The sequence below is a fragment of the Felis catus genome, chromosome B1 (genome assembly GCF_018350175.1).
Source record: "Felis catus isolate Fca126 chromosome B1, F.catus_Fca126_mat1.0, whole genome shotgun sequence".
Taxonomy (NCBI): Eukaryota; Metazoa; Chordata; class Mammalia; order Carnivora; family Felidae; genus Felis; species Felis catus.
In genome coordinates this window covers 153,426,849-153,454,764 of record NC_058371.1, presented here as the reverse complement: position 1 = coordinate 153,454,764, position 27,916 = coordinate 153,426,849, and the positions used below count along the sequence as shown (strand labels likewise).

Below are 27,916 nucleotides of genomic sequence, written 5' to 3'. Positions count from 1 at the left end.
CAGACTTGCCCCACAAGTAACATTTTCAAAAGTTCTTTAGAAAGAAGGAAAAAAATGATATGGGCCAGAAACACTGATCTACAGAAAGAAAAGAGCATAAGTAAGGGTACAATTGAAAATAGTGTAAAATCATATATATATATATATATATATATATATATATATATATATATATACATATATATGTACATATGTACATATACATATATATGTAATAAGAGATAATATATAAAATAAGAACTATTTGCTTTCTATAAGAAGCTCACTTTATTTTTATTTTATTTTCAAAGTTTATTAGTGAAGTACAGTTGACATACAATGTTATATAAGTTTCAGGTTGCACAACATAGTGATTCGACAATCCTGTACGTTACACAATGGTCACCACAATGAGTGTAGTTATCCTCTGTCACCATACGACATTATTACAATATTATTGACTATATTCCCTGTGCTTGACTTTTTTTTAGCTCCTTGACTTATTTATTTTAAAACTGTAGGTAAGAGACTCACTTTAAATATAAAACCTCAGTGAAATTACATACAAATATGGGAAGGAGAAAGATATACTCCTAAACACTAATAAAAAGAAAGTTGGAGTATCTTTATTGGTTTCAAACAAAGTAGATTTCAGAACAAAGAAAATTATCAGGGATGAACAGGAGCATTAAATAACAATAAAGTGGCCATTTATGAAGACAAAAGACAAAATGATTTTAAATGTGTATGCAACGAACAATGGTGCATCAAAATTGGTGAAGCAAAACAGAACCACATGAGGAAATAAAAAACCTACTTTGCAACTGGAAACTTCAACATCTTTTTTAGTTATGGATGGATTGAGCAGACATAGTATCAGTAAGGATAAAATTAACCTAAACAGGCCTATTTATCAACTTGATTTAATTAATATTTGTGCAATATTTCATTCAATAAACAGAAAATACATTCTCTCAGGGTAATGTGGAACATTCCTTGCCTTAAAACACAAGGCAGACCACATTCTTCACCTTTGGACATAAATTTAAATAATAAAAATCACACAAACAATATTCTCAGGTTACTTTGAAATTAAAGTAGAAATCAATAAAAGAGGTTAAGTAGAAAATCCCAAATATTTGTTGATTAAACAATTCACTCCTGAGTAATACGTAGGTCAAAGAAGAAGTCTCCTTGGAATATTTTTAAAAGTCAATATTTGAAGTAAAGGGAGATAAAAACATAATTTATCAAAATTTGTGGAATATAGTGAAAGTAAGACTTAGAGGGAAAGTAATAGCAGTAAATGTATATATCAAAAAGGGGAAACTTCTAAAAGTAAGCTTAAAGCAAACAGGAAGAAAAAAAATAATAGAAAAAATCAGAACAGAAATCAATGAAACTGATAGCACGAATATAATAGAAACAAATTTAAAGCCCTCAAATTGGTCTTTAAAAAGATATGTCTAAGAATTGAATGGTAGGGGCGCCTGGGTGGCTCAGTTGGTTAAGCGGCCGACTTCGGCTCAGGTCATGATCTTGTGGTCCGTGAGTTCGAGCCCCATGTCGGGATCTGTGCTGACAGCTCAGAGCCTGGAGCCTGTTTCGGATTCTGTGTCTCCCTCTCTCTGACCCTCCCCCGTTCATGCTCTGTCTCTCTCTGTCTCAAAAATAAATAAACGTTAAAAAAATTAAAAAAAAAAAAAGAAATGAATGGTAAACCTCTACTCCAACTAACCAAAGAAAAACAGAGACAAGTCACAATTTACTGAGTTTTGAAGCAGGGAAGAAAAATGACATTTTTCCTGTTTAAAAAATTTCACTCTACTGCAGAAAGTGAATTGGGAAAGGCAAGAATGGAGGTAAGGAGAGGAAGGACAAAAATCCATTACAATAGTTCATATGAGAAATAAAAATGGTTTAAACCAGGATTATAAAGGTGATAGAAGGACTAAAAAGCTTTAGTGCGTATCTATTATACAACAGGTAACCACTTGAAGATTACTTAGACATGGATGGTTAAAGGAAAAATAAAGTCAAAGATAACTCATAGGCTTTGGATGAGCAACTGGGTAGAGGGAGCTACTGTCAACTAGGGCATGGCAAAAATAGAAACTGGGCGGGAGAGTAGAAACTATATTTGGGGTATATTTTGCTTGAGATTCTCTTTAGACATCAAGTGGAATGTGCAATTGATTGGGTGGCTGTAAGTTTACTGGTGAGGTGAGGCTATAGGTATAAATTTAATATAGAAATGACTTTTAAATCCATGGCACAAGATGTACCAGGAGAGACACAAAGAAAAAGAGATCAAGCGGCAAAAAAAAGAGTTTTCGAAGACCAAGCCTTCAGTGCTCCAGAATATGTAGCATGAACAAAGGAGCATGAGTTAGCAAAGAATTATCCTTCTGAAATACTAAAATCCAGGAAGATGAATTCCTTAGGTCACTCAGAATATATTCTGAAGTGTCCTAATTTTTTAAATTTACTTTTAGAACACTTCACACATAAAATTTTCCCCAGTTAAATATATATATATATATATATATATATGTGTGTGTGTGTGTGTGTCTATATATATATATATAGACACACGCATACATATATATACACATATACATATAAATACATATATATACATATAAATACATATATACATATGTATATAAATACATATATACATATATATGCATATATACATATAAATATATATATACATACATATAACATATATTATATATATATATACACAATCACTCAATACTCTTATAGGTCAATTGCTGTATAACAAATTTATTTTTTCTAAACTTTCCCTCTCCTCATTAAAGAATATTTTGTTATACATTTTTCTTTTATTAAAGTTTTTGTTTTTTTTTTTAATTTTTGGGACAGAGAGAGACAGAGCATGAACGGGGGAGGGGCAGAGAGAGAGGGAGACACAGAATCGGAAACAGGCTCCAGGCTCTGAGCCATCAGCCCAGAGCCCGACGCGGGACTCGAACTCACAGACCGCGAGATCGTGACCTGGCTGAAGTCGGACGCTCAACCGACTGCGCCACCCAGGCGCCCCTCTTTTATTAAAGTTTTAAAGCTTTATCACATTCATTGTCATTTGTTACTGGAAACCCATTGAAAATTTTATTTTTCTCTTACTACCAGGTATATGGCATAATCACTGATACATACACAATTCATACTTTGTAAAAATCAATAATAGAATTAATGATTATCCCCTTATTTTTCTCAAATAAGAAGCACACCCAAACTCAGACAGAATTAAATACATATAAAATATTTTAGAATGTGTTTCCATAAAATGGCTATTTTTCTCTGAAACAAAGCATATGGGTTTGGTTTTGAATATAGCTTCTGCAAGTTAAATTAGACATGCCTCAAAATCATTTGCTTGTTGCTATAATTTGTCTTATTGAATAAGCCATCAGTATTCTCAGAAGAAAAAGCACTCTTAGATCAACACATTAATTTGACATTCTTCTTTGCAATTATTTAAATTTTTTGTTATTATGACACATATTAGTAGTTCTTTTTTCCTTGGAAGGGATCCTGTTATGTTAAAGGAGGCATATTACTGACGAAGAAGAACAGGGGAAAATCAAATATATTGATTTAATTGCAAAATATATTAAGCCTGGGTTTGCTATCAAGAATGGGATCTGTTCTGCATCTGATCAAGGCAATTAACTCTTTCCAGAAGTAAAACCTTTTTTTTTTTGTCAGAGGATGAAGTCTCTACTGAAGCTAATCCTATGACCTGGGAAAGGTTATTGACCCAAAACTTGAGTTATAAATAGCCATTAAATGAACTCAATAAGGAACAAAAGCAAAGGTTTCTTAGAAAAAGAAGAAAAAATTAAAAAGAGAACAAGCTCAATAATGCCAACTAACATGATGGTGAGTGGTAGTGAATGTGAAAGAAGCAAGTTCAAAAGAAACTAAAATTTTGAGAAGGAAATGTTTCTAAGACTCAAATGGCTGTAAAGATTGTTTTAGGAGGGTGCCTGGGTGGCTCAGCCGGTTGAGCAGTTGAGCATCTGACTTTGACTCAAGTCATGTTCTCGGGGTTTGTAAGTTTGAGTCTGCATCGGGCTTGCTGCTATCAGCTCTCAAAAATAAAAAATAAGCATTAAAAAAAGATTGTTTTAAGAAATTAGATATATAAATATTAATAACAATTTCCTAAAAACATTTCTGGAAAGGTGTTCTCAATATTTAAAGCTCAAGGTTTTGTTTCAGGCATTTTAGAATATTTGTTATATATATATATATATATATATATATATATATATATATATATATATACACACATACATCATACATACATATATATGCCATTTAAAGGGAAAACTCTTGGGGAGTCTGTGTGGCTCATTCAGTTGGGCATCTGACTTTGGCTCAGGTCATGATCTCACAATTCATGAGTTCCAGCCCCTCATAGGGCTCTGTGCTAACAGCTCAGAGGCTGGAGCCTGCTTCGGATTCTGTGTCCCCCTCTCTCGCTGCACCTTCTCTGCTCATGCTCTGTCTCTCTCTCTCTCTCAAAATTAAACATACAAAATATGGAAAATAAGGGAAAACTCTTGAATATATACATTGAACTATGGAAGTATAAAATAGAGCAGCCTTTCTCTGAACATAAATTTTCCAATAATACCTCATATTCCTACAGTATCCAGTGTTTATGGAATGATTATTATTTGCCAGATTGTTTGTTAAAATAATGATTTTTTAATAATCTGCTAATATACGTAATCCTTAGTACTTATAAACACAATCATTTGAATTTTTGCAGCAAATTTTTTCTAGGATATCAACGTGGAATTGAAGAATAACTTAATCTGTTACTATGGCAATAGTTGTTATTATTTCCTTAAAATCTTTTAGGACAGCTCTTTTTTAAAGTTTATTTAAACTTTATGTCAGCATGTCACTTGCTGTAGTAATGAAATTTATGTCAATGTCACTTGCTGTAGTAATAAAATTTAGATTTAAGTTTAGTCATTCTAATAACATTGTCTCAAATTATCAGTCAAGTTTTTAAAAGCAAAAGCAGAATATTCCAAGATATGGAAGCAACCCAAGTGTCCAGAGATAGATGAATGGTGTGATAGAATATTACTCAGCCATAAAAAAGAATGAGATCTTGCCATTTGCAAAAAACATTGATTTGATTTCACTCATTTGATTTCACTCATATGTGGAATCTAAAAAACAAAATAAATGAGCAAACAAACAAAAACCGACCTCAATACAGAGAACAAACAGGTGGTTGCCACAGGGAAGGTAGGTGGGGAGATGGGTGAAATAGATGAAGGGGATTAAGGGGTACAAACTTCCAGTTAGGAAATAAATAAGTAATGGAGATGAAAGGTATAGCATCGGGAATATAGTTAATAATATTGTAATACTGTTATTTGGTGACAGATGGTAAAACTTATCATGGCGAGCATTAAATAATATATTGAATTGTTGAAGCAATATGTTGTACACCTGAAAACACTATAACATCAAATATCAATTACACTTCAATTTAAAACAAGAATTTGAATGTTATTCTAAAGAGCAATAAAGTCTTTGGGGTACCTGAGTGGCTCAGCCATTAAATATGTCACTTCAGCTCAGGTCATGATCTTGTGGTTCATGAGTTTGAAACCTGTGTTGGGCTCTGTGCTGACAGCTTGGAGCCTGGAACCTGCTTTGGATTCCGTGTCTTCTTCTCTCTCTGCCCCTCCTCTGCTCATGCTCTGTCTCTCTCTCTCTCTCTAAAAAATAAAATAAAATACACATTTAAAAAAGAGCAATAAAGTCCTTTAGAATACACAAGAAACTTAAGTGGGAAGAAAAACATCAGCTAAAAAAATTCCTACTTGAAAACAGCCAAACAATTTTCAAAATATTACTACTTTCGGGCTTGACATCTTTCTTTCTTATGAATTTATTCTCAAGAAGAGAAATAATTCTGTGATTGTGTGTGTTTAAGTGTATCCCCGTTCAAATTTATCACCAATAATCTCAATTAAAATACTAAAACTCAAACCCCAATTTTTCTGGGTTATCATGTAGATACAAAATAATGTTATTGTCCAAAAATACAGGCTGTATGCAAATAAAAGTGGTTTCTGAATTAAATATCCTAGGCACGTATCCACCTGCTTTTGAGGTGTCAACTTACTTAACAAGAGGCTGTATCTTATTAGCTTCATTTTATGGATGAAGAAATTGATACCAATAGATAGTAAATAACTTGCCTGAGCTAATCTAGAAGTAAACCTAGATTCAAGCCCAACAAATTTATCCACAGCATTTAAATACTTAAATGTAGAAAATACTATATATAAAAATATATACAATATAGTATATATATATATACATATATGTATATATATTACATATATGTATATATATATATGCATGTATGTAATATATATATATATATATATATATACATACATATATATATATATATATATATATATATATGAACTCAGTTATTGTAGATGTGGAAAGATTGGTTGTATCTAAATTTCAGGTATATGGAAATGCCTAAAAAGAGAACCTTAACCTATTGTCAAGAAATGGAAGACCATTTCACTTTTAAATCTGAAGGATAATGTACTACTATATACAAACAGTAGTTAAGGAAGTCCAATGTGACAAGATTGTAGTGGAGAAGAACATACAGACAAAAACAATTTTAAGAGGTGTTGCATAGCCAAGATATCCTTGAGGATATACAATCATTGAGACTACAAGAGGAAAAAGTTTCTTGTGTATTTAGAGATTACGTAGATCACTCCCTAATATGTAAACCTGGTGTGGGGCACAGGGTATATGGGAATTCTCTCTGCTTTCCACTCATTCCTCCTTAAAACTGGGCTAAAAAATAAGATATGCTAATAAATATTTTTTTAAAGTAATAGCTACAAGTGTTTATATTCTTTTATGATGAATAGTACTTTTACAAATGATCCTTTGGTTACTGCTGTTCACTTTCCTTAGTTTGGAGACCATATATATGATTATTGGTTTATTATAATTATATATTATTTACACTCATCCTATTTAAAATATGTTGTTAAATCTTGTTAGCAATTCATTACTTTTTAAGTTATTCAAACAAATATAGGTAAGATGTGATTTTATTTCTTCTTAAGTATTAAATGCTCTCATTCTATATCCACAGTAAAGTAAGATAGATCTTTTAAAATAGCCTCGGAAATATATATGTATATTTAACAAAGTATATTTCCTAGTGAAGATTGCAGAAGATACAGGGAAGAGGATTCACATTATGAACAACATAGAAGATTAAAACAATTTCTTGTTCAAAGTTTTATATTTCCAGCAATATATCTTCTCCTTTATCTTAAAAAAAAAGACGTAAAATACTTTCTATCAACTGGAGCATTTAAGTTCAACTTACCCTTTATTTAAACCAAAAGCCTTAACAGATGGTTAAGCATACCATCTGAATACCAATTTTATTTTATTTTGTTTTATTTACAAATTTTACCCCCCACCCCACCCGTCCAGCTAGCTCAAAAAATACGTAGGAAAGAGGATAGGATCTGGAAGGAATTCAAAAGTAAAGAGAGTAATATTTCCACTTCTGTAAATGCTACATAAATTCAACAAGTATTTGTTGAATATTTACTCTGTGACACAGTTCTAGGTATTGAATATACAAAACTATAAAGCATTAAGCTCTAAAATAATAAAATATGAGTAACCAAAGAGGAAATACATTTGTGTTATAAAATTAGATTGATATTCATAATTCACAAAACATTATTTTTAGAGCAGTTCAACGAAAAATGAACCATAGCAAATTAGATTTCATATTAGCTTGTACAAGAAAATATTTAGCACCATATTCTATAGAAGATGAAAAGTTATCTTTGCAAAAAAAATAAAATAAGATTAATGAGTTAGGTTAAAGAAACATAGGTCATGAGATATACAGTGAGATTTTTCCCCTTATTAGTAAATATGTTATGATGGAACAGCACTAAGCTGTTCTTACAAGAGCAGAAACAAAGAAATCCTGACAAATAGTCTCTGGGAAGAGTGCAGTAAATTTTCTATTCTGCTATAAAGGAAACAAATTCTAATTATCAAAGAAGTATTTTCATGAAGTCTTCTTTTCCTTTCTGAAAACAATTCGACAATGTAGGAAGTTGTCACAGTAAGAGGTTAAGAAAAATCCGTGTGAAACTGAGAAATTGACATTTAGATACCACTTTCAATTTCATAAAGGCTTTTTTTTCTTAAGGAACTCGATTAAAGTAATTTGTTGGTTACTGAATAAATGAATCTTGTGCAAGATGCCTTATTAATCTTTCTAGATTTTCTCTGTAACGAGAGTGTTTCTAATGGTTATTTAAATAATTTATGTCAACCAGTATATTTCTTTTATTTCCCTTTCTAGTCCAGTCTTATTTAAGTCTATTAATATTTAAACATAGAAGGAGATTCTTTTGAGATCAATGACTAAATTCTATAAATTACAAATGTTTTATTTAACAAAGGTAAAAATACAGAATTAGTTGCAGAAAACTACAAATGTGAGAACTATTCTGAGATAAATGGATTTTCTATGCATCTAAATGCCATCTGTCAAGAAATATAGTTTCCTATTAATACTTCATGTTGATCATTGCAACTCATACAATAAAATCACCACAGAGAACAGATATCCTGTAAAAATGAACAAGGCAGAAATAGTTCCTATTACATGCTCTGAATTTTTTTAAAAATCATCTTAAGTTTACACATTCAAATCTATTAAATAAAAATACAAATGAAAGAATTTGCTTTGGAAATTGTAATAAATAAACAAGATCTTTCTTATATTGGTGATATTATGGATTAAAATAATTCATTAAATAACTTTCTAGTATGTTTCCAAAAATATTGAATTTATTTTTAAGTTGTTTTTTTTATTTTTTTTAACGTTTATTTATTTTTGAGACAGAGAGAGACAGAGCATGAACGGGGGAGGGTCAGAGAGAGAGGGAGACACAGAATCTGAAACAGACTCCAGGCTCTGAGCAGTCAGCACAGAGCCCCACGCAGGGCTTGAACTCACGGACAGTGAGCAGAAGTCGGACGCTTAACCGACTGAGCCACCCAAGCGCTCCAAGTTGTTTTTTTTTTAACATTTATTCATTTTTGAGAGATGGAGATAGAGTGCGAGCAGAGGAAGGTCAGAGAGAGAGGGAGACACAGAATCCAAAGCAGGCTCCAGGCTCTGAGCTGTCAGCACAGAGCCCGACGCGGGGCTCAAACTCAGGAACCGCGACATCATGACCTGTGCCAAAGTTGGATGCCTAACCAACTGAGCCACCCAGGCGCCTCTCCAAAAATATTGAATTTTTCAAAAAATTTCAAAATTTTTTTTAAAAATTAAAAAAAAATTTTTAAATTGAGTGTATCACTCATTTTACATAGTATTTCTCTTTGAAAGATTGCAGATTTTCTTTCTTTTTAATCGACTTTTAAGTTGTGTAGTTTTAGATTTATAGAATATATTGTAAATATAATAGTGTTCCTCGCAACACACATCCAGTTTCCCTCGCAACACACATCCAGTTTCCCCTATTACATTTGTATGGTTACTTGTCTCAATTCATAAAGCAAATAAATACTAATACATTATGATTGACTAAATTTGTAATTTATTCAGGTTTTCGTGATTTTTGCCTTAATATCTTTGCATCTATTCCAGGATCCCATCCAGGACCTGAGATTAGTTTTTTTTTTTTTTTCTTTAATTTAATTAATTAATTTATTTATTTATTTACTTATTTATTTATTGAGAAAGAACACGTGCACAGCGGAGGGGCAGAGGGAGACAGAGAGAAAAATCTTAGGTAGACTCCACGCCCATCATGGAGCCCAACTCAGAGTTCCATGTCACCACCCTGAGGTATGAACTGAGCACAATCAAGAATGGATGCATAAGTGACTGAGACAGCCAGGAGCCCCTAGGACATGACATTACCTTTAGTCAGCATGTCTCCTTCGGTTCCCCTTGGCTGTGACAAAAAGCCTCTAGTGATAGTAACTGACTTGAAGAAGTTTCAAATGAAGAAATTTTAAAAAGCAATTGATTTGTGGGAATTTCTAAAAAAGATTAATAGGTAAGTAATGTGAAATGAGTACCTGAATAACAATGAAAAATTTCCTCATTATTCAGTATTTCTGTCACCTAGAAGCCAGAAACCAAGCAATTTTGTTTGTGTTTAATCTAAATATAATATAAACATAAATAATAATGCCAGGAATTGTTAACTGTTATTAGAAAGCTGTGTTCACATCTTTCTGGTACAGCCAAATGAGACGTTCATCATCTCTGAAAGGAAAACTCTGACAGGAGCCTCCATCCTCATGAAGTCAGAGTATACAGCCTCCCACATGCATGTGTTCACCTATCCAGAAACTCTCCACACCCAGTAGGTTAGGGATTTTTATGGAGGCTTCATTATGGAGACATAACTGGTTATTAACTCAATTTCCAGCTCCACACACTTCCCCAGAGGATGAGGGGTGGTGCTGAGAGTTCCAAGCCTTTCATCATGGCTGGTCTTTCTGGTGATTGGTCTCCATTCTGAAGTTATCCAGGTGTCCACCAAGAGTTGCCCCTTTAGAACAAATGATACTACCATCACCAGGAAATGCCAAGGGATTTAGAATTCTGTATTAGGAACTAGTGTCAAGGACCAAAAATTAGAACTAAACATGTTCTTAGCAACTCTATCCCTCAGGAAGGTACAAGTGTTTCAGAAGCTCTGTGACTGGAACCAGGATCAAAGACCAAATACTAAACAAAAGATGTTCCTAGAACCCCCATCACTCAAGAAATAACAAGGGTTTGAGGAGCTCTGTGTCAGGAACCAGCGCCAGAAACCAAATATTCATTTCTTATTATGTTAGAGTCTACCACTGGTCTCTGGCCGTGGACTCCTGACAGCCAAATGATCCTAATAATCAAAAGACTCTGCCATATGACTAGAATCCCATTCAGTCATTAATAAGTAGTCCAAACCAATATCATATTGTACAAAAATGTCTCTCAAGGCAAGGCCACTCAGGCCTCCATTTGATCTTGTCAGGTTCTAAAAGCAGAAATGGTTCCAGCAATATATGGCTTTACCCTTTGAGATGTCTGATATAATTAAACTCAGATAATATTATCTCTTGCTCTGAGCCTCTTTGAAGGTGTTAATGCAATATTAGAGTTCCCTCACTGCATAATCCATTTATTCATCCCTTTATTCACAGCTATTATTTCTTCTCTAAGTTCAGGCTCAAACTTTCCCATCTTTGTAAAGGACATTTGGCTTAGCCACTGTGCTCGTCTGGATTGCAGGTCGTAAAACTAATGTAGCAAGTGCGTCCCCCTCAGTCCATTCCCATTCACATAAAATAAGATAACATAAGTATAGAACTACTGGGTTATCTTTACCACCAGGTGATTATGCTAAATTCACTGTTTACTGTAATTTTGTTAGATAGGGTAAAGGCAAAATTCATTCTACCAGGCCTTTAGGAATTCTGACGTAACATTAAAAATATAGTTTCTTACTCAGAAATTATCCCTGCATCCAGCACGAAGAGCTGCAGCCCTGGTCCTATGACTTCTGCATCAAGTAGGAAAAAAAATGTAGGTGATGGGGGGGAAAAAAAAAGTATAGTCTTTACACCAGCATCCCTCCACCCTTGGCATGAATTGCAAACACCATTAAGACAGTGAAAATACCAGCATTCTCCTCCTCCTCCTCCTCTTCTTCAGATTCACCAGGAAAACTGAAAAATCTATCCAGTGGTGATACCTCCGTTACCGTCCCTCTTATCTAATAACAGTTCACACTCATGAAAGTATGATTTAGACAACCAATATTTCAATTACACATTCCAATTCTCTATCAAACTATTACTCTGAAGAGGATATATCCCAGCCTGTTGATGGACATTATGGGCTGTGAAGTGTGTTCCTTGGTTTGAATAAATGATGGTTAATTATCCAAGTGGATGCAACATGCTCTATTCTTTTGTAGTGCTCTGAGCATTTGCATCTAGTACCCAGTAAGCAAAGCCCTGTCTAGAGTCAGTGTCTATTCCAGTCATTAGAAATCCTCCAAGGCTACGAGTATCAGTCTCACTTGCCAGTAATGATCAAGATTTTCCCATGAGGAAATATATCACATAGCCAGCTGTCTGTAGTATATGTCTTTTTTTTTTTTTTTACAGACACACAGAACAGTTCTTATTGGCATTTTGTGCTTCAGAAGGTGCAAGAGGAGTATGTCCAGTTTCAGCTCTTCTCTGCATTGCTGCAGTATCCCCATGTTCAGTCATTTCATGGAGCCAGGTGGCTACCTTAAGTAAGCCCATAAGGATATTGGCTTGCCAATTCCAACCACTCTCTGGACCTGAAGGGAGTTCTTTCAATGAGTATCAACATGTCTTGTATTAATGCACCCCTTAAATTTCCTTATGACCATGCCGCATATGGCCATCCCTTTAATAGGCCAGGTTTCACTTCCCTCCGCCTGACCATATGGACAGGCCATTGGCCACTGCCCATAAGTCCGTAAAACCCCAAACATAGGGGCTTTTACCACTCATCCATCACTGCTAGGGCAACGGCATGCAATTCAGTCCACCAGGCTGATTTGTTTCTCTTTCTATGATCGGAGTGACATCCTTCCAAACAGGAGTTTGTCCATTTGCCTTGTAACTGCCATCCACAAACCAAGCAGCTGTTTGTCAGTCAGTGAAGAGCTGTCTGTTCATTGGGCACTAAGTACTGATAGAATCCTGCAAGTCTTCATTCAGTTCCAAAGTCAGTTCCGGGGGAAAAGAGACTTCCTGCTTGCGAGTACCTTCTTGCAATTTTCAGGTAATATGAACCTGTATAAGCTGTATAAACTGTTTCCATTTTATTATGGACTTCTTTTGGGCACCATCATCCCATATAGTGTTTGTTTTTTTTTTTTTTCAAATCCCCCAGATATCACAGGTATTTTAGGGCTTAATGTCCTTCAGTAATGGAGGTAGTTTCAATTAATGTCCAATAGCAAGCTAGTAATTACCCCTCAAATGGAAATTCACTAGTTCAAAATCCCAGTCATTGCTAATAGGAAGCACTCCTAGGCTTTTGCCATAAGCTTCGGTCTATACTCTACATAGCACTATATAGATTGACTATAATTTGTCCATACCAGCGCTGCTGCTTCTATTCTACACTGTGCGGACTCAGGCAATCTCATCTGTTCCATTTAGCAAGTCCAATTAATATTGCTCGATAGGTCAATTTGCATGCATTCTGTTTTATGACACTAGGTAGAGGAAATGTTCCCCAATAAGACACTGCAGCCACTCCTACAATATACTCAGGCAAAAGGGAGACAGCCACTTCCTATGAAGCCTGTTAAAACATAACAATTATCCTCCAAACTTTCACCTTAATCCCATTAACACTTATGAACCTAACTGTAGCCTCCACTAGGATTTCATCAACAACTTTTGGGTAGGGAAAATTTGCCTAGTATGACATAATATTCATCCCCACAAAACATTTAGGTAAAGAGAAAGCAACTTCTTTACCTAAAGCAATGTTCACCAGCATACTATCAATCCTTACATTTTTTTTTATATTCTTCCAATCCAATTGTACCCTGCATTAGGGTTTTACAAGAGGGTTTTGATACCACAGTGTTTGGGGCTCCCATATGACTTTATAATGAAGACCACCTATCCTTCCACTTTCTGATCACTTGTTTCACATTTCCATCCGAGAGCTCACCAAAAGCAGCTTTAACATGCATATTTCTTGCAGCATTCTATTCATTACAACATAGTATTCTCTGAGATGGTAGATTTCTCTACAGCTGTGTTTCATTCTTTCTGAGGTCTCTCCAGAATCTGCTTTCACATCTATATTTCTATCAAAAGTCTCTCAAAGCAATCTGGGCTTATTATATCGTGTACCTCAAAACTCTTGCACTCCCTATCCAATTCCAAAGCCACTTCCCCCAGTAGCACTACACTTCACAGTACCAAAATCCGTATCAGTTTCAGAGAGCTGCCATAACAATGTATCACAAACTGGGTGGCTTAAACAACAGAAATGTATGATCTCACAGTTCTAGAGGCTGGAAGTCCAAAATTAGAGTGTTTTAAGGTTGGTTCCTTCTGAGGGCAGTGAGGAAAGGATCTGTTCCAGGTCTCTCTCCTTAGCTTAGAGATAACAATCATTTTCCTGTATTGCTTCACTTTGTATTCCTTTTTTTTTTAATTGTATTTTTTAAATTTGCATCGAAATTAGTTAGCATATAGTAGTGCAACAATGATTTCAGGAGTAGATTCCCTAATACCCCCTACCCATTTAGTCCATCCCCCCTCCCACAACACCTCCAGTAACCCTCTGTTTGTTCTCCATATTTAAGAGTATCTTATGTTTTGTCCCCCTCCCTGTTTTTATATTATTTTTGTTTCCCTTCCCTTATGTTCATCTGTTCTGTGTCTTCCTCGTATGAGTGAAGTCATATGATATTTGTCTTTCTCTGACTAATTTCATAATACCCTCTAGTTCCATCCATTTGTTGCAATGTCAAGATTTCATTCTTTTTGATTGCTGAGTAATACTCCATTGTATATATATACCACATTATCTTTATCCATTCATCCATTGATGGACATTTGGGCTCTTTCCATACTTTGGCTATTGTTGATAGTGCTGCTATAAACATGGGGGTGCATGTGTCCCTTCAAAACAGCACACCTGTATGCCTTGGATAAATACCTAGTAGTGCAATTGCTGGGTCATAGGGTAGTTCTATTTTTTAATTTTTTGAGGAAACTTCATACTGTTTTCCAGAGTGGCTGCACAAGCTTGCATTCCCACCATTGCAAAAGAGATCCTCTTTCTCTGCATCCTCGCCAACATCTGTTGTTGCTTGAGTTGTTAATGTTAGCCATTCTGACAGGTGTAAGGTGGTATCTCATTGTGGGTTTGATTTGTATTTCCCTGATGATGATTGACGTGAAGCATTTTTTCACATGTCAGTTGGCCATCTGGATGTCTTCTTTCAAGAAGCGTCTATTCATGTCTTTTGCCCATTTCTTCACTGGATTATTTGTTTTTTGGGTGTTGAGTTTGATAAGTTCTTTGTAGATTTTGTATACTAACCCTTTATCTGATATGTCATTTGCAAATATCTTCCCCCATTCTGTCGGTTGCCTTTTAGTTTTGCTGATTGTTTCCTTCGCTGTGCAGAAGTTTTTTTTTATTTTAATGAGGTCCCAGTAGTTCATTTTTGCTTTTGTTTCCCTTGCCTCCGGAGATATATTGAGTAAGAAGTTGCTGCAGCCAAGATCAAAGAGGTTTTTTTCTGCTTTCTCCTGGAGGATTTTGACGTCTTCCTGTCTTACATTGAGGTCTTTCATTCATTTTGGGTTTATTTTTGTGTATGGTGTAAGAAAGTGGTCCAGATTCATTCTTCTGCATGTCGCTATGCATGTCTATATGTCTGTCCAAATTTACCATTTTTTTAAGGATAAAAGTTAGTTTGGATTAGGGCCTACTGTAATGACCTCATTTAAATGATTGTAAAGGCCCATTTTCCAAATAAGGTCACATTTGGGAATTAGGACTAAACATATCCTTTGTGGGGGCACATAATTTTACCCATAACAATTGCTCACTGAAAAAGCAGTTTGCCATATTTAGCAACAATTTTCTGGAAACAATAATAATTTACCCCCCACCATGGATGATACTGCAAATTCATCATCAGTATGCTTCCTAAAATACCAGGTATTTTTATTCAGATATTTCACAATCATGATATCTAATTCACATGTAGTAACTCTGAAGTTTTTTAAAATGCTGAGACATTTTCTGCCCAACTGGAACACTCAATATTCTTGTCTGCTTAGCCATTTGCAGACATGGTTAAAGTGGCTGTGGTGAGTGATAGGGCTTCAGGAGCTGTTTTTCAATATTATTTCTCTGGTTTTATTCCTCCTTCATGCAGTTACCCACATCCACATGGGAACAGAAGATCAGGTTGATTGTGAGATTATATATAAGCAAAGTGCATTTGGTCTCTGAGGCTGATCATCAAACAGGATCATACTGTAAGTAAAAGAAGTTACTTTAACAATTTTCTTTAACATTTATTCATTTTTGAGAGACAGAAACAGAGGGTGAGTGGGGCAGGAGCAGAGAGAGAGGGAGACACAGAATCTGAAACAGGCTCCAGGTTCTGAGCTGTCAACACAGAGCCTGATGTGGGGCTCAAACTCACTGACTGTGAGATCATGACCTGAACCAAAGTCAGACGCTTAACCAACTGAGGCACCCAGGGACTCCAAGAAGTTACTTTATGTATAGGGAATTTCCTAGGTGTTTTGACATCACAAACACCATTACATATCACCATTCTTTGTCCAAGAGCCCCACGCTTATAGTATTTAGGTCAATCCTAAATACTAGGCTTTTTGTGCAATGGTTTGTGACGCTTTGTGCAATGGTTACAATTAACATTCCTTTAGCTTTTGTGTCTGGTTTTTAGTCAGACTGCAATACCACCTAAACCCCTGGAGAAGGTATATTGATAAATGTGATGGCAAGAACAGTGACAAGGTGAATTATTATCAAACTCTGAAATATACTCTGAAAGAAGCACTGACATTTTCTAAATCCAATCAAGAAATAGATCCCATCTAGCAGCAGACAATGAAGATCCAGAGACTAGAATATTAATCAAAACCCCAGCTTTGATTTTTTTTTGCAGTATCTTCTGCTTTTGTAGTGAAGTTACAGACTTCTGTTAAATCTACAGGAACAAATGTGTAACAGCCTTTTCATAACACTGTGTAAATACTTCCTTGTGATGCTAGAAGATGCACTATTTTGAACAACTGCTTTCCTCATTTCAAGTAACTCCCGTATTATTTTTTTTCAAAGGTTTGTAAAATTCTAAGTTTTCTTTGAGCCAAAGTTTAAGGCAGATTTTGAACCACAAGGCCTATTTTTCCTGCCTCCAGTGTGGCATAGTTTGAGTCAGCCTGAGGACAAAAGTACACTGCTGAAAATCCTCCTTAATTTTACTAGTATATTGTCATTTGAGGTGATAATGATAAATCCAGTGACCTGTACCTTGTAATTTCACTGTAGCGTAGTGTTCATTGCTAACAGTACCTAACATGATCCCTTCCATCTTCGTAGTTTGTTGTTTTATTTTTTTCCTGGTGATGTTTCCATTAAATGAAATGTCCAGATTAAAGTCCATGAAGATATCCACAAGCCTTTTTTTTTTTTGAATCTCAAATTTAGTCTTTGACTATAAAGCTGAGTATTCTCTAAGTCCTCTATCCTCTCTAATATCTGTCCATATATTTTCTGGAAGGGGTTAGATTCAAAATGTCACACCTGGGGGCTCTTGGGTGGCTCAGTCTGTTGAGCGTCTGACTTCGTCTCAGGTCATGATCTCATGTTTCATGAGTTCAAGTTTCACATCAGGCTCTCTGCTGTCATCTTGGAGCCTGCTGCAGATCCTTTGTACCCCCCTCTCTCTGCACCTTCCTTGCTTGTGCTCTCTCTCTCAAAATTAAATAAGCATTAAAAAAATACAAACTGGGCTCTTAATGTCATTAGTGTCCTCATAACAAGCTCATAAGCAGAAAGTTGTAGGATTAACAGCTATCAGAGTTAAAACACTTTAGTCCTTGAATTCAAATATAAATTTACATCTGAGATAATATACCTACAATCACTGGAACATATTTAAATCTGTAGAAGAAAAAATGTAATTACATTCAAATGAAAAATCTCAAACTTTGAGGCTCAGGTTCCTGTCTCCAAATAAGGAGCTGCCTTTATAGATTTCCTTCAAGATTATATTTTCACCTCTAAAGAATGTACTAGAAATATCTTCAGCTTCCATGTGATATTTTGCCACCATTGGTGATTAGGTTAGTTTCCAAGTAATTTTTGCTATAATGACATGTAATACTTTTGCCAAATTCTAATTTGGGTGACTTGGTCTCTTTAGAGATTATCATATTTTGGCGGTTCTGGTGCCTGAGAAATGATCATAATTTTAAGAGCCTTCTGAAAGTTACCAGTAAATTTATTTCTTCTCTTGAGATTGTTACTAGATATCAATTAAAATCAGTGGGGCAAATGGGTTTGGATTCCTTTATGGAACACTGAAGGACTTTAATTACTGCACCCTGCTTAGCACAGTAACCAGTCAAAAACATTTCTTCTGGATTTATATATATGTTGTTTAGATGTACCTTTATCTTAATCACAATTTTTCATTAGTAAAGGTTATGTCATGAAGCAACTCTTAAATCCAAATGTAAGTTTTGAGGGATTTCCACTAGTAGTTAAAAACCTCTTTTATGACTCAAAAATGATGCATGCTTCCAAAAGCAAGTCTATTTTTGCTATAGATGTTGATCCTTTAGAGACATGACATGTTCCAGAAGGAGCTCTTAGCAGGGCCATTTATATTGATTTAACATCTGGGAAACCATTAGATTTTCTAATCTGTTACAAATCAGTAATAATATATTTAGCCTCCTCTGTTTGAGGTAAGAATCATCTACAAAGAGAATCAAAATGGATTATAAAATGTTTATAAAATACCATGTTGAGTCAAGCGAACTTGTGAATAGCCAAACGATATTCACCAGGTATGATTTCATCAGGAATGCCCATTAATGTGGCAAGATTTAAACTGTTGCATGAGTGCAGAATTATAAAAGAAGGGAGTAGTTTTCTATATTATATGAGGTTAGCAAAGTGACAGAAAAATGTTGTATGGTATCAGTTAGAAGTAAAGTTTGGAGACAGTAAGGCAATAATAAATTTAACTTCCCAGAACAAAATTGGCAGACTAAAATTCTACTATGTGGAAATGGTTACTGCCCATAGAGAATAGATTAGTCATAGCTCTAGCATCCAAAATTACACTGTAGTATGCTATAATCTATGACGTCATTGTATTTGAGTGGACAATACTAAAGAATGTTCAAATGTGTCAGGTACAAAGGTCAAGATTTATGATAATAAGGAAGCCACAGAGTGGTGGATAACAAAGAGCACATTGTTTAGTGAAAGTCGGAAGTTCCAATGCTTCAAATTTAAAAGCTACTTTAGAGAAATTGTACTGATAATTATATCGATATCGTAGGAGAGGGGGGAAAAAAACCCTTTTTCCTCTACCTGCCTAGTTACTTTAGTGGGGGCCCTTTAAATTTCACTAACAAAAGACAGATTAACAAAAGAAAAGCTAACAGAAGTTTATTAACATATGCATCACACAAACACAAGGGAACACTCAGGGATAAGTAACTCAAAGGGATGATTTAAATTTGGGCTTATATAGTGTCACAGCAAAAGAACAATAAAATTAAAACGTTTTTTTAATGTTTATTTATTTTTGAGACAGAGAGAGACAGAGCATGAACAGGGGAGGGTCAGAGAGAGAGGGAGACACAGAATCGGAAGCAGGCTCTAGGCTCTGAGCTGGCAGCACAGAGCCCCATGCAGGGCTCGAACTCATGGAACGTGGTATCATGACCTGAACCAAAGTCGGACGCTTAACTGACTGAGCCACCCAGGTGCCCCAAGAACAATAAAATTTTAAAGTGACAAGACAAAGGAAAACAACTTAGAGTTTCAAGCATGGTAACTTGTGGGAAGATAAATATATGGAGGAAGCTAATGGACTGTTAGCTAGTCCAACAGCTAATGGACTGTTTGTCTAGTTAGTGAGATTTGTTGTACAAAGTCTCCTTGTGTTTTCTCTGACATGATAAGCTTCTAGAGTTGTCTGTAGTGATTAACTTCTGTTCTTCCTGGTAGAGAGGAAAAGAAAGATAGTTTTACAAATTATGTCCTACTTTTACACAAAAAGGAGGAAAGCAAAGAACTTTTCTTTTATCTGCCTTTTGCTCAATTGTCTATAGCTCAAAGTATTCAATATGCCAAAGTGGCATGTTTGGATGTGTCAGATTCTGCTACTGTTCACTATCCTACCATTCTCAAAACTTACTAAGTTCTTTCTTGGTGGCTGGTTAAAGGAAGTTCTTACTAACTTATAAATAGTCAATTGACTGCTGTTTGCTTTGCTGATGGCAAGCAGCAGGTGATGGACTGGTGATTAGCAAATTTGTAATTTGTCTTTGGAGACACAGTGGCTCTTTTCAGCAAGTTCCTGTTTTTTGTTGTTGTTGTTGTTGTTGTTTTAGAAAATAGATTCTTCAACTAAAACTTCCTTAGTAATTAAGAAAGCATTAAACCCACATTTTTAAAGAGGTGGTGCCTCCCTCACTGAAAGATAATTCAAGTACTTATACAAACACCGAAAAAAACCAAACAAACATGAGGCGCTTTAGTAAATGCTTGTTACACAACTGTCCAAGTGATTGTTGATTTTCTCAACTGAAAGCAAGCAGAAAACAAATGTTGACTTAAAAAAATGCATAGCTCTAATAAAGAAAGATAAACAAGAGGGCTCAGGTGGCTCAGTCAGTTAAGCACCAGACTCTTGGTTTCAGCACAGGTCATAATCTCATGGTTTGTGGGTTCTAGCCCCGCATCAGGCTCTATGCCTGTTGGGATTCTCTGTCTCCCTCTTTCTCTGCCCCTCCTCTGCTCTTTCTCTCTCAAAATAAATAAATAACATTTTAAAAAATCTCCTTAGAAAAAAGGTAAACAGAGTTCTGTCACAGTGAAACAAATAGCATCTGAAAGAACATAGGCAAGAATAATAGTTAGGTTGATTATAACTAGAAAATTAGATGTTATATTTATATATATGGCCCCAAGATCTGAGATAAAATTATACCCTGTCCATGAGATTTCTTAACTAGAAAAATTATTATTACTAAATAGTAATCATAGTAATTTATCATTTAGTAATTATGATTACTAAAATTACTAAAATTATGATCAGGGGTGCCTGGGTGGCTCAGTCGGTTGAACTTCCAACTCTCGATTTCAGCTCAGGTCATGATGTCACGAGTTCCTGAGATCAAGCCCCTGATAGGGCTCTGCACTGAAAATATGTCTTTATTCCTGAATTCCGCATGAAAAAGAATTGATCCTTCAGTTAAAATCAGTTGAAGCAATCTTAGAATCTCATGATCAAATCCAAACACCACTTCAGTATTAATGGAGACTGATATCCTCAAGAAAGGGAGATGTGATGAACCTCTGGTATACAATAACTTCATGTGGGAACCTGAGCCTGGCATGACGGTAGTCTTATTTTCAATCCTAGACTCATTCCAACTTAATTCAGTAAAGGAACATTTATTATGAGATCATAACATGTGTTTTTATTTACAAGGTGCTACAGGCACCTTGGGGCAGCTTGGGGAATAAATTTCTCTACTGCCTGCTGAGATGAAGGACTCACACAGGATCATTAAAAAACAAACAAACAAAAACTTTGGGGTCATGTAAAGCCAGAACTTAAGTGCAATCTTACATGTCCAAAGTCAGAGACTATATGAGTCTTTCATTTCAAGATGAGGGAGAATTCTCATATTAAATAAGAGCAGGATGCAGTCTCTGGGATAAATTAAGATTAGTCACTCTCAAGTTTAATTGAGTTACTATGTATGGGAATTCTTCAGGGACTTGTACAGCAGACATAAAAATTAAATGTCTTAATTTAAAAACAAAAATATACTTTTTTATTATTGAGATAAAAACTCATTTGTGAGAAATCTAATTTAACTGGAAACCTAAAGATTATAATCTGTTTTTTTCTGTTATCTGGAAAGCATGGCCTACCTCTTCGGATGATACATTTAAAGATTCAGTGAATTTCACAAAGTATGGTAAGTCCATACCAAAGAGTATTGAAGCATAAAGCTTTGCCTTTCAAATGTAATACATTTACCTTACACTCAATGAATCAATTTGAGTATTGCTATAAGCCATTTACTAGCAATTCTGAAAATAATCCACCACCTGTTATATAGTATGTTAGGTTAAAATATTTTTCTTAAACTTCATGCAGCATACTATCAATATTATAAATGATGTGCTATAACTTAGAACATTTCTAAGCCTACACATTAATGTGCAATAGTGCACATAATGTAACAATAAAACTTGGCTTAGCAGATCACTGCAGCACAACAATTTATTTTTATTTCTCCTGAAGTAAATTCTTAGTCCCTAAGTTTCTATATCAATTTTATTTTAACTATTAAACATATGTAGTTTCCTAAATAATTCCAATTTACATTTACATTTTGCACACTGTTTACATATAAATACCAAATTTATCTCAAGACCAAATATCTCTTTCCAGTGTCATTTCAAACTGTTTTTTGATAATTCAATGATGTTTATTTACATTTCATTACTCCAAAGTCAACACTTTCAAAATTGTCTTAAAATAAAAAAAAAAAAACGACTATTTTGACTTTGAAGGGTTCCTCGCCATTTTCTCCTTATTAGAGATAAGGAAATACCTTTAATATTATTGACTTCCAAATCTCCAATCTACCTCTTTATATTATTGGAGATTTAATGATTCATAACAACTAAATTTGGATTGCCAATAAACCTTATGTTGTATAATACTTTATGGTTTGCTTTATTTCCACCAAAATCAGTTATAATATGTGACTGAATATTTATGTTCACCAACAGTACATTCCGAACAATAAGTAAATAATATTATCTAGAGAAAAAGACATAAATTCCAAAAAAAAAAAAAAAGAAAATAGAAAAGGTAAAACATCAGAATGAAAGATCCCTGAATGATGGATAACAGTACAAAGCAGCAGACAAACATGCACTGAAAGATTGTGGTCTGCATATTTAGAAACCAAGAAGCAACTCAATCTGCACCAGAGAATTACAAAATTAAAATTCGAGGTAGCCTAAGCAGGAGAGTTTTGGTGGGGATTTGTTAATTAGAAGTCATCGTAAAAAAACAGCTTACACCTAGATGCACTTCCATACCCTGTACAGAGAGAGATGACTAGCTTTTATGATCTCAGGAGAAGATAGTAAATATATTTTCTGGAAAATGTACACAAGGGAGTACTTAGGTCCAGGTACGACCTGGCTATCTAACGGTTAGGATGCCATATTGAAAACTGAGGAATTATGTAAAAGCACATATTGCCAACAGGAGTCCTCCAGCTCCACTTAGCACTGAGGGTGCTGTCTAGAATGCTAATGCCTTCTGCTTTACCAACCTTCTCAGTAGAAGCTTCTTTCCTGAAGCAACAGCCTAGCTCAAAATAAAGACCTATAAATACTAATATTGAAGAAGTCCCCAATGAAATGATTGGAACTTGTCAAATCATAGTGAGCCTAATATACCACTAAGCACCCTTCATGGGCATAGAATTTATGATCAGCTTTTAAGTGCTACATTCTTAAATATGAATGGGCAGCCAAGGATTATCAAATATTTGTGGGAAAAGCCTATAATGATGATTTATGAAGGAAAATCATTAGCTGATGTAGGGCAAGAGAGGATGTTTGAAGAGTGGATGAGGCATTAAATAATTCCTTAGTGAGCATACAATTGTATTTACCGGAAGAATTTACTAATATTCCAAGTCTTGTTAACAGTCATTTTGAAATGCTGATCAAGATTTTGTAGTAATATCCAAGTTGAGTGATTTTTTTCTGTAGCCAAACCCAGCTACTCAAAAGCAAGTTCTATTAATTTCTTTATGGTTGACAGTGAGATATTCTAAATATGATTAATGAATAAGTCTTCCAGGTCATTATAGTTTAATTATTAATTCTATCTCAGGGTCAGGAACTGTGGGCTCTTACCAGAGCATAACTTTAGATCTGAGATATGTACTTCAGGCCCATCATGCCTAAATTAGCCTTACTGTCTTATTAACAAGCTTTATTTTGTTACTGTACTGCCTCCCAACCACATCTTTTAAGTATTCTCTCTTTTCTTGATTTTTTCAACAGAATGAAGGATTCCAGAGATTTCTGCTTAGGGCCAGTATTTATTAATTCCTTCTTATTCACTTTTAAGAATATTTGTTTTGAATAATTTAAAGATGCTTTGAAAGGCAGTACAACATAGTCTTTAAAACCACAGATTTGGTAATGATACTACTTTGGTTTATAGTATAACCTCACCAATTACCAGTTGAGCAATTTACCTACTGCTCCGAGTCTCAGTTTCATCATCTGTAAAATGAAGACAAAAAGAGTAACTAATAAAGAGTTGTAAGAATTAAATGAATTAATAATCTAAGTGAAGAGCTTCAAACAGCTCCGGGATACAGAAGTCAGTAAAATTTAGCTATTATTTTTTTTTAAAGAAGGTACTTCCATTTCCTCAGGAATGTCTTTCTCTTAGATTACATTTGCCAATCATGTTTGCCATATAATTTATTAGCCTTTCATAATGTAACAAATGATTTACAGTAACTATTTAATGGCTAAAATCTTTTAAGGGCTTGCTATAATGCAAGTTTGATGGGATTTCCAGAGTTAGGGTATCATGTAAGCATATCCCATTTTAGAACTTGGAAATCATTTTTAAAAAATGAATTGTATTTTCAAATAAAGATCCTGGTATATCTGCTATAGTGACTCAATGAATAATTGATAATTTAGAAAATATTTAATGAACTGCAGTGGATTAAACCACCAAGCTGAACGGTTTCACTGTTTCAGAAATATACTGAACCCAATTTTGTCTCACAAGATGTTTTATATGTCATCAGAAAAACAAAAATAGTGTGAAACATTTGAGAAAATTCACTTCTGTTGCTCATCATATGCTCATACAAAGAATAAAGATATAAATCTTCTTTCACATTTCATCAATTTTGTACCTCTTCCAATGAACCACAATGTTTCTGAAACATTAATGGTTATAAATTACATATTAAATTTCTCAAATGGGCTATATCAAATATTACTAGGCACCTTGATACTAATTACAAGTTTAAATTTATAAGATTAAATCGGTACTTTCTCCAAGAAGGAGAAATCTGAGTACAATACATTAATAGGAGCTTTTGGTGGCAGGAATCTCACAAGTGAATTAAATTTAATTTAGACAAATAGACTCAGCCTTACAGAAGTACTCCCAAGAAGAAAAGTAAGTTAAGTGTTTTAAATAGCAAAGAAGCTAGGATTAATAGCACAAATTGTATTTCCTAATGTTAAGAATTTTTACTGTCATTTGATCAAGAATGACATATTACTTGTATAATTAATGGAAAAATAAAATCTAAACTGTTCAGTTCTTTTTAATCGGAACGATAATTGACTAAACAATGTACATTTCTATTTCTCAAACCTTTATCCCACAGCACATTTGTGGGATTACTTTGTTATAATCTGTAAGAATAATTTCCATTTCACTTAAATCATTACTTTATTCACTATAATTTTGAATGTCTATTAAGTGCCTGAAAGAATAACAAAATATAATATGTTCACAATAGAATCTTTTCAAAATATTGAAAAAATTTAGAACTATGAGGGATATATAATCTCTGTTAAGTATTGAAATACAAGGCAATCAATAATTCAAACTATAGATTTGAATGTAATAAATTTGATTTAAAAACAAGCAAGCTATGAGTGAAAAAATTAGTACCTTCAAATATATATGCATATATATTATTAAATGAGAAAATAACTTGATTAAAATAGCAGTTGTATGCCAACTGGGTTTTGAATAAGAGACAATGACCTTAGTCTAGAACAGAATAATGCAAGTTAAAGTAAATAATTAATGCCTTATCTCCATCTCCCTTTGACTACATTAAAAAAAATCAAAGTCAAAGTCTTTTATTAACACCATTGATATTAACACCGTAGATAATGTAGGAATACAAACATATTTTGATTGTAAGCCAAAGTTTAGAGAGGTCTCTGACTTTCAGAAGTGCCACATTTAATGCAAAACAATGAAGATAAGTACACTGACATTCAGAGGTACTGGTTGAAATTTTAAAAGCAACTAAATATTAATGCAAACCTTGGACTTTGCTTCTCAATTCAACAGTCTTTCCAAAACACCAGTCTTCAGAGAAATCAGCAAGAGCAGCCAGAGGACATTATCTGATTACTGCAACATCTGATACCAGTCATTAAAATTGGGGTTATGTTAAATACCTAAAACCACAGAAAAGTTCCTAATTGTATTCTGTATTCTACATATTTCATCATGTACTAAAGTATTAATGAAATGATAATTTTCTTTATTTTATCACTTTGCATTTAGAACTAATGATACAACAATAAAATGTTTGCATATTTTTCTAATCATTTACCCATTCATTTATTTAACAAACATTGAGTTTGTAGATATTAAAAAAAATCTTAGGTCTCTTTCAAATGGGAGATATTACCATACAATTTTTAAAGTATTTGATAATTTCTTTCAGTCATATCTGTGTTTATCAGACATCATGATATCATTAAGTGTTGACAATTATAATAATATTTTCAGTAAATATGTTAAAAACATTTACACTAATATTTTTAACTTCCAAAATAACATCTTATTCAATGTATTTTGAAAATGTCAAACACACACACACACACACACACACACACACAGCAATAATTTCTAATTCCACACTCAGGAAATATCAATACTAAAATTTTTGTGCAAACTAATTCCAGTCCTTATTTCTATTTATTGAAAAATGTATTTTATTTTTAAGATGAACTGGATCACAATGAGAAGTAACAGAATAGGGTGATTAGAATCAGGGGGTCTTGAGCTACGGTGTACTACATCAGGTCTGTTGCTTTCTTCCTTAGCAACTTTGGGACTTTTACTTACTACTATTTAACCTTTCCGTGACTTATCTTTCTTATCTCAAAAATGAAGAAAAATATAATCTATTACATAGAATTTTATGAAGGTTCAATTATTTAAAACATGGACCACACTTAGATTCGTACCTGATAAATAATAATCTATAGTAACCATTATTACCACTAATATATTACTGGTAATGGCTTTATACCTAGCAGCTTTAAAGAATGGTGAGTTCATTAAGAATTTTTCTCAACTTCATTTTAATGACTTACTGTAGTATTGGTCAAAATATTTTTGACTAACTGAACTTATACTGTATGCAATGGTTATGTTATTATATGTAAAAATAGCCCTCAACTGTGGACCCCTAGACAGTACTTCCCTCCTCCCCACCTATTTTTTTCCATACTTGTCAACTATTTTTGTTTGCAAATGCCCAAACACTTAATTCAAATTAAATTGAACCATACTGGGGCTTCCTTAGCCACTTTATTGAGCCCCAAGAAAAGCAGAGATATCTCCTTTAAGATACCTATAGATACGAAAAGGCCTTGAATGCTGTCTTATGTCTCTTTTCTTTTCTTTACTTTTCTTTTTTTTTTTTTGAGACGTTTATTTATTTTTGAGAGACAGACACAGAGTGCAAGCAGGGATGGGTCAGAGAGAGAGGGAGACACAGAATCTGAAGCAAGCTCCAGGCTCTGAGCTGTCAGCACAGAGCCTGACATGGGGCTTGAACCCATAAGCCATGAGATCATGACCTGAGCCAAAGTTGGTCACTTAACCTACTGAGCTACCCAGACGCCCCTCTTTCTTCCTTCCTTTCTTTTTTCCTTTTCTTTCTTTCTTTCTTTCTTTCTTTCTTTCTTTCTTTCTTTCTTTCTTCTTTCTTCATTTCTTTCTTTCTTCCTGCCTGCCAGCCTGCCTTCCATCCTTTCTTTCTTTTTTTATTTCTTTAATTTTTTAAATCTTTATTTATTTTTGTAAAGAGAGAGAGTGAGCAGGGGAGGAGCAGAGAGAGAGAGGGAGACACAGAATATGAAGCAGGTTACAGGCTTGGGGCTTGAACGCACAAACCAAGAGATCATGACCTGAGATGA

At 34.2% G+C, this 27,916-nt stretch overlaps 1 long non-coding RNA gene across 1 annotated transcript; it reads right to left on the bottom strand.

The window, feature by feature from the left end:
- Nucleotides 1–19,709: 19,709 nt before the first annotated feature.
- On the bottom strand, nt 19,710–26,515 carry LOC123385243. Its single transcript, XR_006597436.1, has 3 exons — nt 26,025–26,515; nt 24,187–24,214; nt 19,710–19,878 (listed from the first exon to the last, which is right to left on the bottom strand). It is a non-coding gene; the product is annotated as an uncharacterized LOC123385243 (long non-coding RNA).
- Between the last annotated feature and the right edge of the window lie 1,401 nt (nt 26,516–27,916).